We start from the raw sequence: 12,273 nt of genomic DNA, 5'->3' as shown, positions 1-12,273 counted from the left end.
ATACATTGAATGACTTTCTCTTAGCTCCAGCCCTATTGCCCTGGTCTACACACCGCTAGTCCTATGACATAGTTCCTTCTCCACCCAGCAAGTACCACCCTCCCCACACTCCTTTCACCTTAGAGAACCACACTGGCCAGTCCCAGTTGGGAGCCATTTTATCAGTTATCTAACCTAACTCTCCACTAGAACAACATTGCAACAGATTCTCAAAGAGGTGCAGGATCCTGACATACAGCCACGTGTACTTACAGTACAGCCTGGATTGTCATTCTGGGTCCTAGATCTGTGCGTTCTTTCTTATTGCTCTTTCCATCTGTTTGGATTGCATACCTTCTTCAACAGTTGCCTTGTCCATAAGCCTGCAATGATTGCTCAAGCTAAGTATATCCCCTCTCCCCCATTTCAGAATAGCTCAGGGCATGTCCTGACTCTAGACTACTCACCATCTATGGTTACACTGAATTTAAGTAGGCCTTCATTTTAAATGATGGAGGTTGAATAGATAGCTGAGAAAAATGAGACAAGAAAAAATTAACTAGGACAGGGAGGGAGCTTACAAAATAAATGTAACTTCCTTTTGGTTTGTCTTCGTTATCCAGGCCTACTCCTCTTCATATGTTTCTTCCATTTTCTTCCACTTAGTTCTCTTAAGTCACAAATTAGCCCATTCTCCCCCCTCAAATTAATACTCTGTAGTTGTATCCTAATGACAAGATCAAATTAAAACTCTTGCATAGCAAACCAAGCCCTATTACGCAGCCTTTATGATTGTTTTCTGACATTCAATGCCTTGCACTTGATCTTCAAGTGTTATTGAAGGGTTGCATACCTCCTCCACACCATGCTGTTTCAGGTCTCATTGCCTCTGTTCATCCCACTCCCTTGGTCTCATCATACCTCCATCTTTCTTTGCCAGGTTAACTCTTTGATACTCTCAGATTCTGCAGAGGGATCTCTCGCTGGAACCTTTCCCTTAATCTCCAGGTTGAGCTGCCTCCCTATGCTTTTTCAATGCCGTCTAGACATCTTCCTCTTTGAACACACAGCATACCAGTCCACCAGTTCCTCACAGGCAAGGCCTGCATCTTCTCATCTCTTAGCACAGCACTAAACATGCATCAGTTATCCTGGGAAGCTTGTGGGGAGGGGTTGGCATGCTTGCTGAGTTGCTTTTTCCATGTTACAACTGTGTAGGAAGAACTGGGTCAAGAGATGTGATGGTATAAAATTTATCTCAAAGTGCTTGTGTTTATGTTGGCCACAGTGAGTCAGAGGCTGAAGAAATGTCCCCATTATGTTCTTTAGCCAACTCTCATAGACAACTGGGATTTCATAACAATCCCAATGTCATATGCTCTATAAACTATATATTTTTATACGGTTGACAACATATTTACCTCAATAACATGTCACAAATTTAAATCTAGAAATCAAGGCTAAATTTTAAGTGATAATCAAGTACATGACAACACCTAGTGTTATGTTATAGCAGAGCATGGAAATCAGACTCACTCTCTTTAGAGTGGTTGGGCAGTGACCCAAGGCATAGGGCTTTTCGATCATGGTGTTTCCGAATGTCAGACATACATATAAACATTAAAGCAGAAATACCTGTACACACTAAGTCCAGGCACAAATATAGATATTGTTTTCAAAACTGTGTGACTCAATAGGGTCACAAGGCTAAGATTAGGTGATGGCTCTGGTCACATGACTAAAGAGCAGCACCTGTGGAACATGCGTCCAGTTCTGTTTTTGTCTAAGCCCCTTGTTTTTTCCATCCCAGCATCTGCTTCCCAACTCTCCCTTCTTCCTTTCCATCTCCTCCCGACTTCCAAAGCCAGCAATAGTGCACAGGAAAGAACATGCATGTCCTGTTGTGTGTGTGTTCGTGGGCACATATGTCTATGTGTGTGATTGAGTGTGCACATGTATGCTCATTATGTTCCAATGGCCCCAAACCCCACCTCCAGGCAATCTGAGGGTGTTGGCATTTCAGTGAATGCAGAGACCCACTGAACACCACGCCTTCTGGGAGAGGAAACACCTGGCTGGAATCACAATGGTTTTTCTTGGTTCTCAGAACAGCCACCTGAGCAGTCGCAGCAATTACCTCTGCATAGATGCCTCCAGATTGGCCAGTGGAAATGGGCTACTGGAGGACCGAATGGAGGTATAGCTCCATAATAAACTGAAACCTTTTGCTGTTTGAACGGTTGCCAGTTTTTGTAACCGTTTCCATCTTAAGCTGGCTCGATACATATTTAATGAATTCTATAAAACCTTTAACAGCCCTCAATTCAAGTGGCAAATGACTCCGCGGCTTGAAATGATGAGATGGATGCTGCCTCTCTTCCTTACCTAAGAGAAAGTGATTTTTAAAAATGCTCCTTCCTCCTTGTGCTCACATTCATATGCTGTGAACCTGATGTCTGCCTATCGTTTTTGTTCAAGGATATGAATTTATACGAGGCATACTGTAAGTTTTTCACAACGAAGCATTGCGATATCATTAAGGACGACACATCATGTAATATTTGTGTTGTTTGATATCATCAAAACCTAATATATTTTTAAAAATTTAAAAAAAGCCATCCCACCACCCCCTTTCCCTCTCCTTGCTCTATTCTCTACCTAGAACTTACATTTTGTCTTATATATTTGACTTGTTATTTTATATTCTGGCTTCCCCTTTATAGTTGATATAGAATTCACTGCTGTATTTACAGTGCATACGAACAGTACCTACCACATAGCAAGCTCCCTCTAACCATTGGCTATTGGATTAGATAAATGAATAAATTAATGCACCTACATAAACATGCATTTTGCTTACCATACAAAACCACACTATTCTCCAAGATTCCTATTACTTATGTGAAAAAAACCAGGGAACTATTTTTTTAAATATATTTTTATTGATTTCAGAGAGGAAGGGAGCAAATGAGAGAGCTGGAAACATCAATGAAGAGAGAGAATCATTGATTGGCTGCCTCCTGCACACCCCACCCTGGGGATTGAGCCCACAACCCAGGAATGTGCCCTGACTGGGAATCGAACCCATGACCTTCTGGTTCACAGATCAACGCTCAACCACTGAGCCAAGCCAGCCAGGCAAGAACAAGGAATTCTTAATGTGGGAATAACAGTGTAACCATAACACCAAGTACACCCTGGAACCCATCACGTTCCACTTTAGAAATCATAGTTACCTTTGGAGCACAGCCTCTCCAACCTGTCTGAGATTAGGCTAAATAACTTACTTTTCTCTGAAATGCAGGCAACATTTCATAGTATGTTTTATAAACATGGCTTCCAGTTTGCATATATTTGCATATTACATCCCCCAAGTCCCCAGATTCCAACTACTTTATGCAAAATTGTTCATTCAGTCACAGTTGGCTGAATGAACACCATCATCGTTATAATGTATGTGTTTCTCTGAGGTTGCATGGCACTGACAGGGCTAATGTAGGACCAGAAATAGGGCAATTAATGGCAAATGTATATTCTAACCAGCCTTCCTGGACTTGAAGCATCTTGCTGAGGGCTGAGGAATTGCATCCACAGTTCTCTCTGAAACTCACGCACTGCTTGTTGTCTTGGGAAGTGACTGAGAGATGTCATGCCTTGGCCTCACAAGTCCTCATAAAACTTAAACAACCACAGTGGCTTCTCCCACTTACTGACACCATGTCCTCTATGTCACACGTATTCCTTAGTTTTATAGCTTGAGAAAACAAGGTATCTCTGTGAACCAAAGGCAGGTTACAATAAAGAAAATAAAAACACTGCATCCTAGTCAAGTCAGCAGCATCCTCTCCTTCTACACCATGATGTTGTTGTTTTAGTTGGTGGGGAGCAGACCCTACGCAAGGATGACAAGAAGTATTCTGTACTACTCCTCGAGGAATAAGTCCCCTTGAGAAGGAAATTTTCTGAAATTATTCCCCAACATTCCAGAGTCACACATCTGCTTGTTAATGGCTCACCCAACAAAGGGGACTTAGCACCCAGTAAGTGATATTTAATCTGCGCCATTGCCTCCCAAGGCAATGCCTGGTAAGAAATGAGGTATTCATGTACTACTGATGCCTTCCTGCTTCCTGGGGAGGCAATGCTACTGTAACCTATTTTATTACTACCTCTGCCTCCATGGCAACAGCCAGGGTGTCCAGTATCCCTGGACACCTGCTGGGTCACTCCCTTCATTCAACAAAAGCCAAGTTTGTTTTGTAATCGACGATCAGTCGATTGATTGAATAAGAACTCCCCAATCACCATTATGACATGCCTCTTTATAAACTTCACAAGGTTTGCAAAGCATTTCAGCTCCAAGGCTCACAGAAGTGCCTGGAAACAAGCCAGGGATAGAGCAGATGCTTCTGAGCACAGTTGGTTTGGCGAAGGGGTGAGTGAGTGCACAACATTCAAACGAGGACCCACCGACCATGGCGGGTGTTTGAGACCTTCTCCAGAATCACACCCACAGATCTCTCCTGCCTGACAGAATGGCATAGGCCAGGGGCTGATGCCTTGTTTGCGACTGAAATCAGGTGAAATAAGAGAAGGTAGAAAGGGGCCTTGGGTCCTATCTGGGATCCTGCTTCATTGCTGGAGACCTCACAGTCCATTCTACAGTTGCTCAGCGAGATCAAGGAGCAGCCGTGGCACTTCCTGTCCCCTTCTCTTCAGGGAGGGTACTAGTGACATGTCCACCAGGTCACCGAAAGGGAGATATGACCTCTGTGGATACCCTAGTGCAGTCGTCCTCAAACTACGGCCCGCGGGCCACATGCGGGTGTTTTTGCCGTTTTGTTTTTTTACTTCAAAATAAGATATGTGCAGTGTGCATAGGAATTTGTTCATAGTTTTTTTATTTTTAAACTATAGTCCGGTCCTCCAACAGTCTGAGGGACAGTGAACTGGCCCCCTGTTTAAAAAGTTTGAGGACCCCTGGCCTAGTGTATCCTCTCATTTCCCTTCCACGCCATACCCTGTGTCTTTGATCCTGCTGCCTCCCTGCCTACTGTGCCCCCTCAGCCTGTGCACCTGAACACATCCATCCCTCAGGGCCCAGCCCAAACCCTCTTTCCTCTATGAAGTCTTCCCTGCTGCCCGCCCCCCAAAGAAATGTTGGTGTTTTCTCTTCCTGTGCTTCCACCATAAATTCATACACACCTCAAGACAGAGGCAGACTTATTTTCTTTTTGGTATCAATATCCTTTCCTCAATGTTAAGCTCCTTAGAAGAAAATTATGTCACTTAAACTTTGGTTTCCTAAAACTCACAGACGTGATAGTGTACACATGCTCAACAAACTTCACGGAATGAGAGAATAAGTCATCCTTTGGGGCTTCTGGAACTTGGGAAATATTCTTGTTTTCTTTGTGCCTCACCTCCTTGTATCCCCCCAGAGCCCCAGGAGGGACTGATGAGCATTCTAAATTAGAATCAGTGTAGGTAATAAAATCTAAGACTACGACAGCAAGGCAGCAACTGGCATGGGTAGAGACTGTTGGGAGGAAGCACAGCTTCTGGTCTCGCCAAGCGTAGAAGCTGTATTCCTTGGCTCCAGGGATGAGGAAGATTAAAGTTGTGGAGCTCTGTGGGGCTTCAATCCCTAGTTCGTCTCACTTCTCCTTATGTCACATGTAAATGAGTAAAGGAGTCAACAGATGGCTGAGGTCTATATTTGTCGACTAGAATTATAGGGGGAAAATCCTTGTAAGCGGCTCCTACACTGATGGAAAATGTCTTTGCTCGCTTACGGTAAGACCTTGAAGAAGGACTCAGGTCAGTGGCAGTTGACCTTGAGGAGCAGGTGAGCTCATTTTCTCAAGAAGTGAAGTGAGCAGTATTTCATCCTTGGCTCCCTGATGTGGTTTAGCAATATCTGTAGGATTGTGTCCATTAGTGGGTGTTGGTGAGGCATGAACATTAATAATGGAGGAAATCACCACCTACTGAACGCACAGAATCATTTTGAGATGTGTGTAGACTGTGTAGGTCATACCAGTCTCATAAAGATTCTGCACAAAATGTCATGTTATCCTTAAAGGATTTTTCCATTTAAGGATGATTCTGTTTCAGAATCCATTTCGGAGTGTTTAAGAGGAGTCCCTCCAAATAATTTATGTTTAATAACCATCTTCTAGGCCATATATATTTGATTAGTACAATATGGACTACTATGAGGCAAGATGCAAGTAAGTCATCCCTAAATGGAAAAAAAAAGCCATTTAAGCTTATAGGCATCACAGCCTTTTTATCCTTTGGTGGTAGATCATATTTTATTGATTAGGAACAAATGATCTGATGTAAATGAGGCTGACTAATGCCACAGACAATCTCAATGAGGAAGGAGCTCACACTATAATATCAGGCAGATCCTTTAAAGCAATTCAAAGTGAGAAGTGAGAGAATTTTCTTTGGTTTTCTTGCAAACCCCCTTTGGGTCTCTGGGAACTGAACAGAATATAGAAAAGCCGTTAAGAGAATTGCATTTTAAGCTCATTGAAACCACAGCATTATAAGGACAAGATAAGTCCCTTATAAATTCTTAATTTTTTTAGCAAACAAGTGCAGTTGAAATCAGTTGACTTTTAACCTTTGGGTTTATTTTTCATAGGGAACGGGGCCAAGCTACTGAGAAATCCCCCATGTTGAATTGGACCATATCACATTCAGGAGGCTGTGGGAAAGGCCAAACACGGTTGGCTGAATGAACACCGTCATTGTTATAACGTATGTGTTTCTCTGAGGTTGCACGGCATTGAAAGGGCTAATGTATGACTAGAAGCAATGAAAAAGGAAAGTTTATTACAACTCGTTAAAAATGAATACGATTCCGAATCAATTCCCATTAGTTCAAGTGTAGATATTGCACGTCTTGGAGAATTTTATTATAAATTCATGCTAAGTCTGTGACTAATGGTGGTTAGTCCATGTCTCCTTCCCTAATAAGAAGAAACCAGCGACTGCATCCAGTACTTTCTTATTAAATGAAATATTTAACAGATGTCATTTTGTTTCTCTCGGCCATGTCCTGATTATGTCAGGTCAAATTAGTTAAGTGTATAAATCGCAATAAACAAAGGTGACAGATATATCAAATGCATGGAGACACTCCCATGAAGTCCATCTATGGACTCCATACTAGGTGACAATTTCACATGCCACCATCTGGGTAGCCAAAAGGAGAAGAGGCCAATCTTCACATGTGTCAGTGCCAACACTGTGCTTTTGTCTTTGTCTCTGCCATGTGTTCGATTTTTTTTAACCTAAAGATCTATGACTTGCTCCATGAAGGTAAATAGAAGACCAAAAGAGCTCTACGCTCTTCTTCCATTTGTCTTTTTTAGCATTCATCTATTTTAGTCCTACCTTTTCTTAAACTAAGGCTGCTTCATAGGATGCATGGAATACTATCTCTCTATGTGGAAAGAAATATTCTCAGAGTGTGGCCTGAAGACCGTCTTTCCGTTACTTGTAAATACCTAGCAAAAGGCGGACAACTGTCAGCTCTTAAGGAGCCTGATGAGAGTTTCTGGGTGTTTACAATGACCTAAGTCAGCATTTTTAACCTTTTCCATCCCATGGCACATATAAACTACTTACTAAACTTCTGCAGCATACCGAAAAATATACTTTTTGCAGATCTGACAAAAATATATATAATTTTAAATGATTTTTAGAGAGAGGAGAAGGGAGGGGGAAAGAGAGAAAGAAACATCAATGAGAAAGGAACATCATCCATTGGCTGCCTCCTGCATGCCCCACTCTGGGGATCGAGCCTGGATTTATCCAAAGTTTTAACCCAGACAGTCTTAGCCCAGAGCCCACCCCCTTAAGAATCCCTGCCCTATAACGCTTGGAACAGGGTCATATCAATGAAAACACAAGACAGATCCTACGGACTCAGAGACAAGCCAGTTTCAGGTCAGAGCCAAGTTTCTGATGGTCAAGGCCGAACTGACCACCTAGAATCAGATAACCCATTCTTCGTGGAAAGGCACCCACTCTACAGAGGTTGAGGTAGGGATGCAGGTCACAATGAGAGGACACCACACAGATCATTAGACAAGGTCAGACACAGGCCAAGTAGACATCAACAATTTAAACACAGAAAGTGGAGCAGAGCAGGTCATCAAACGATAAAGGAAATATTCAGGAACCAGGAATTCTCAGGATTAAAGAAGGAGCCAAGACACCAGGGAACGGATGTGAAATAACAGGCCGAGACAGAGTATGCGATGTGAGACAGGTTTTTGCCTCAGGCCCGGTGCTTTCTTATAGTTCTTGAGCTTCAAACCAAAGGCTTTGTCACCTCTGGGTCTTGCCCTGCGTGGGGGGAGGGATGGGAGTAAATAGTTGGAAACATGTGATTGAAATGTCAGCCGTCAGAATATGGGGAGTAGCAATTGACAGGAGGTTTGTCCTGAGAAGGACATGAAAGGTTTATTATAAATTCCTGTTGTTAATAGAACAGTGGGCTCCCCTACATTGCAGAAACTCAATAAAGATTTGTTATATGAATAAATGAATGAACAAATGAAACATCCATTTCTTACATTAAATTTACCAATGGCTAAAATAAAGGAGAGGAGGTTTGTGCAAATAAATTACCTTTCCTAATATTGAATAACTAGTAGCCCATTTGCAGGAAGAATCCTGCAAGCGGCCGCTGCACCCGCGCGCCGCTGCCGCCTGCCCCGCCCAGCCCCGCCAGGGCTTTCCCTCTGGCAGCCACCGTGCTTTCCGCTTTTCCTCCCTCTTCCTTCTAAGTTGTCTTCAGTCTTCACTCCTCCCTCCCTCAGCGTATCCAAATTAACCGCCATCTTTGTTGGGTAATTTGCATACTCGCCCTGATTGGCTGGTGGGCATGGCTTTGGCTGGTGGGCGTGGCTTGGGCGTAGCGAAGGTGCAGTCAATTTGCATATTACTGTTTTATTAGGTAGGATAATGGACATGCTTTAAAAAAAATGAAGCCATTAATAATGAAAGAAACTGGGTTCTATTAGGCTAAGCACCTTTTAGAGAAAGACAAATATCACATGATCTCACTTATAAGTGGAATCTAAAATACAAGATAAACTGACAAACAAAATAAGTCCAGAGTTATGGATGCATGGAACAGAATAACAGACCTTATGTGGGGCCGTGGGGAAGAGATTAACCCAAGAGCATATGCATATATGCATAACCTATGAACACAGAAAATAGCATGAGAAGGCCTGGGATGGGGCAGGAGTAGGGTGGAGGGGGACAGAAAGGCAGAAATAGGAGGCATTTATAATACTGTCAACTATAAAAAAATTTAAAAAAGAAAGAACCCTAGATTCCTGATCTCTTTATCAATTTTATGAAATTTTAAAATAATATTTTTCTATATTGTGGAGTTGTCTTTTAAAAAGAGCATGAAATTGGAGAAAGAAAGACCTAATTCTGGGAGCCTGTTCTACCACTGGCCAAGCTCAGTTTCATCATCTGGAAAACAGATAGTAATACTTAAATCCCAAGCTAATTATAAATAGGAAGAAGACTACATAAATAAACCCTTATGTTTACAGTTAATCGATTGTTTTACAAGTGTGCTAAGGCAATTAATTCATAGGTAAAAATATAGTCTTTTCATCCAAAAGTGCTGGAAATGTTGCATATTCATAGGCAAAAAGATGAACTTAGACTTTCTCCTCACACCTTACATAAAAATTAACTCAGCATCATCATGGACTTAAATGTAAAGACTAAAACAATTTTTGTATGCAAACATACAGAAAAATCTTTGAGCTCTCATGTTAGACAATGATTTTCTAGATAGGACACTAAAAAAAAAGATAAATTAGGCCTCATCAAAATTCAAAACTTTTGGACTTCAAAATACATTTTTTTTTAAATACAAGCAACAGATTGGGAGAAACATTTGCAAAGCACAAATCTGATAAAGTACTAACATCCAGAATTTATAGAGTCTACTTCCAATCAATTAGTGAAAGACAAACAACCCAATCAGCAAATGGATAAAGAATATCAAGATATTGTTCCAAAGAGGATGTGAATGGCCAACAAATACATAGAAAAGATGCTCAACATATTGCTCATTAGGAAAAGGCAAAGTAAAGCCACAACAAAATACCATATTTCACCCACTACAGTGGCTAAAATAAATAAAAACACAATAAGAAATGCTGGTGAGGATACGGGGAAATGGGAACCCTTATACCTTGTTGGTGTAACATGTGAAATGTAACATGTAACATGTTGCAGCCACTTTGGAAGAAACAGTTTGGGAATCTCTCAAAAGATTAAACAAAAACACCATGTGACCCAGCCATTCCACTTCGAGGCATATGTCCAAATAATTGGGGGGGGGGGGGGGGGAAGGGGCATCTGTAATACTTTCAAAAATAAAGATGAATTAAAAAAAAAAGAATTGGAAACATATGTCCACAAATAGACCTGCTCTTGCATATTCACAGTAGCATTATTTATAATAATCGCATATAATGCAATAATTTATAATAACTAAATGTTCATCAACTAGTGAATGGATAGAGGAAATGTGGTGTATTCTACAGAGAATACTACCCAGCAACAAAAAGAAAGGAACTACAGACAGGCTGTGGCATGATGACCCTCCAACATGATGCTACATGAAAGAAGGCAGACACAGGACACCACATAGTGCATGGTTTCTTTATATGAAATGCCACCATTAGCAAATTTAAAGATATAGAACGTAAATTAGTGGTTCTCAGGGGCTAGGGGAAGTGAGTAGATTATAATTAGCTATAAATGGGGGTGGGTATCTTATCAGGGGAAATGGAAGTGTTCTAAAACCAATTTATTGAGATAATTGCACCACTTGGTAAAGTTAGTAAAAATTATGCATTTTACATAGGAAATGGGTAGATTTTATGACATGTAAAATATACTTCAATAAAATTGCTTTTGAAAAGCCAACTGTGAGAGGTAAGCTAATTGTTCAGGAAATGTTCATTACTTTCTCTTCCACCTCACCTTATTTCACAGGGAACCGAGAGTGAAATCACCATGCGGCCTCACTTTTCTCACCCTCCCCTCATAGAATTACTTTCTTCTTTTTTTTTAATTATAAAAAAATAAAGACAGCCCAACCGGCACGGCTCAGTGGTTGAGTGTCGACCTATGAACCAGGAGGTCACAGTTTGATTCCTGGTAAAGGCACATGTTAGGGTGTGGGCTTGATCCCCAGTGTTGGGCATGCGGGAGGCAGCCAATCAATGATTCTCTGTCATCATTGTTGTTTCTCTCTCTCTCTCTCTCTCTCTCTCTCTCTCCCTTCCTCTCTAAAATCAATTAAAAAATTACAAAAATAAAGACAAGTCTAAGTGATCAGTTTTTACTATTGGAAAACTCCTGTTTTCACTACATATTCAAGACAGAGGGTTCTGAATAAGCAAATCTGAATAAGGACTCTGCTGCATGAACAGCCTGCCTCACACCTTCCCTCTCAGGTTCCTGACAGCACAGAGGCTCAGCACAGGGTCCAGCCGGCCGAGTCCAATGTCTCTGGCTTTGCTGAGTGCCTGAGCCTGAGCGAGGGCGCTGGCCTCAGCATGTTAGCAATCCTTATTTGCTGGCTCTAATAGATACATTTTGCCTCCAGCAAAAAGCCTGCGAATAGTTAATAAGAATGACGAGCAGTAGCAGAGAATTAATGGCCTCTCTGTTATGAGAGATGGAGTTCAGTGTTCTGTGTGCTTGAATAGGAAAATTGTTTTACGGGCAAAATTAACTGGAGAGACCTTATTTAGCCAATTTTAAGGTAATGGGTTTTGGCTCCTAAATGTCAGTAAATGCAGAAAGGAAGATTCTGCAGGGCACTTCCTCAATTATACACGGGAAGGGGAGGTTGTCTCTGCAGCAGGTGGAAGCATAAATACTGGCATCTCTTGCAAAAGGAAAAAATAAATAACACAGAGAGAGGCACTCTCTCCAGCTGCATGGGAGCTTTACCTTGGTTTACCTTTTGGCTGGCACCTCATTTCTATTTTTCCCAGGGACGCTGAATCCATGTTATCATTGCCAGGGGTGCTGTGTACTCATTTTGGTGAGAGGCCCTTCCCCACCTCGCTGTCAAGGACCGTGTTCCTGAGAATGCTGGGCCAGCCGCAGCTGGTCAGGTCCTAGGTGATTAGATCAGAGACTCCTTGTTGAGGCAAAGTCTGGACAACTGGATCTGAGGAATATTTAAATAGGAATGCAGTAGTCCAATCAATAAGTATA

Source organism: Eptesicus fuscus, chromosome 23 (genome assembly GCF_027574615.1).
Source record: "Eptesicus fuscus isolate TK198812 chromosome 23, DD_ASM_mEF_20220401, whole genome shotgun sequence".
In the NCBI taxonomy this organism is placed as follows: domain Eukaryota; kingdom Metazoa; phylum Chordata; class Mammalia; order Chiroptera; family Vespertilionidae; genus Eptesicus; species Eptesicus fuscus.
Note: the sequence above shows the minus strand (reverse complement) of the source record.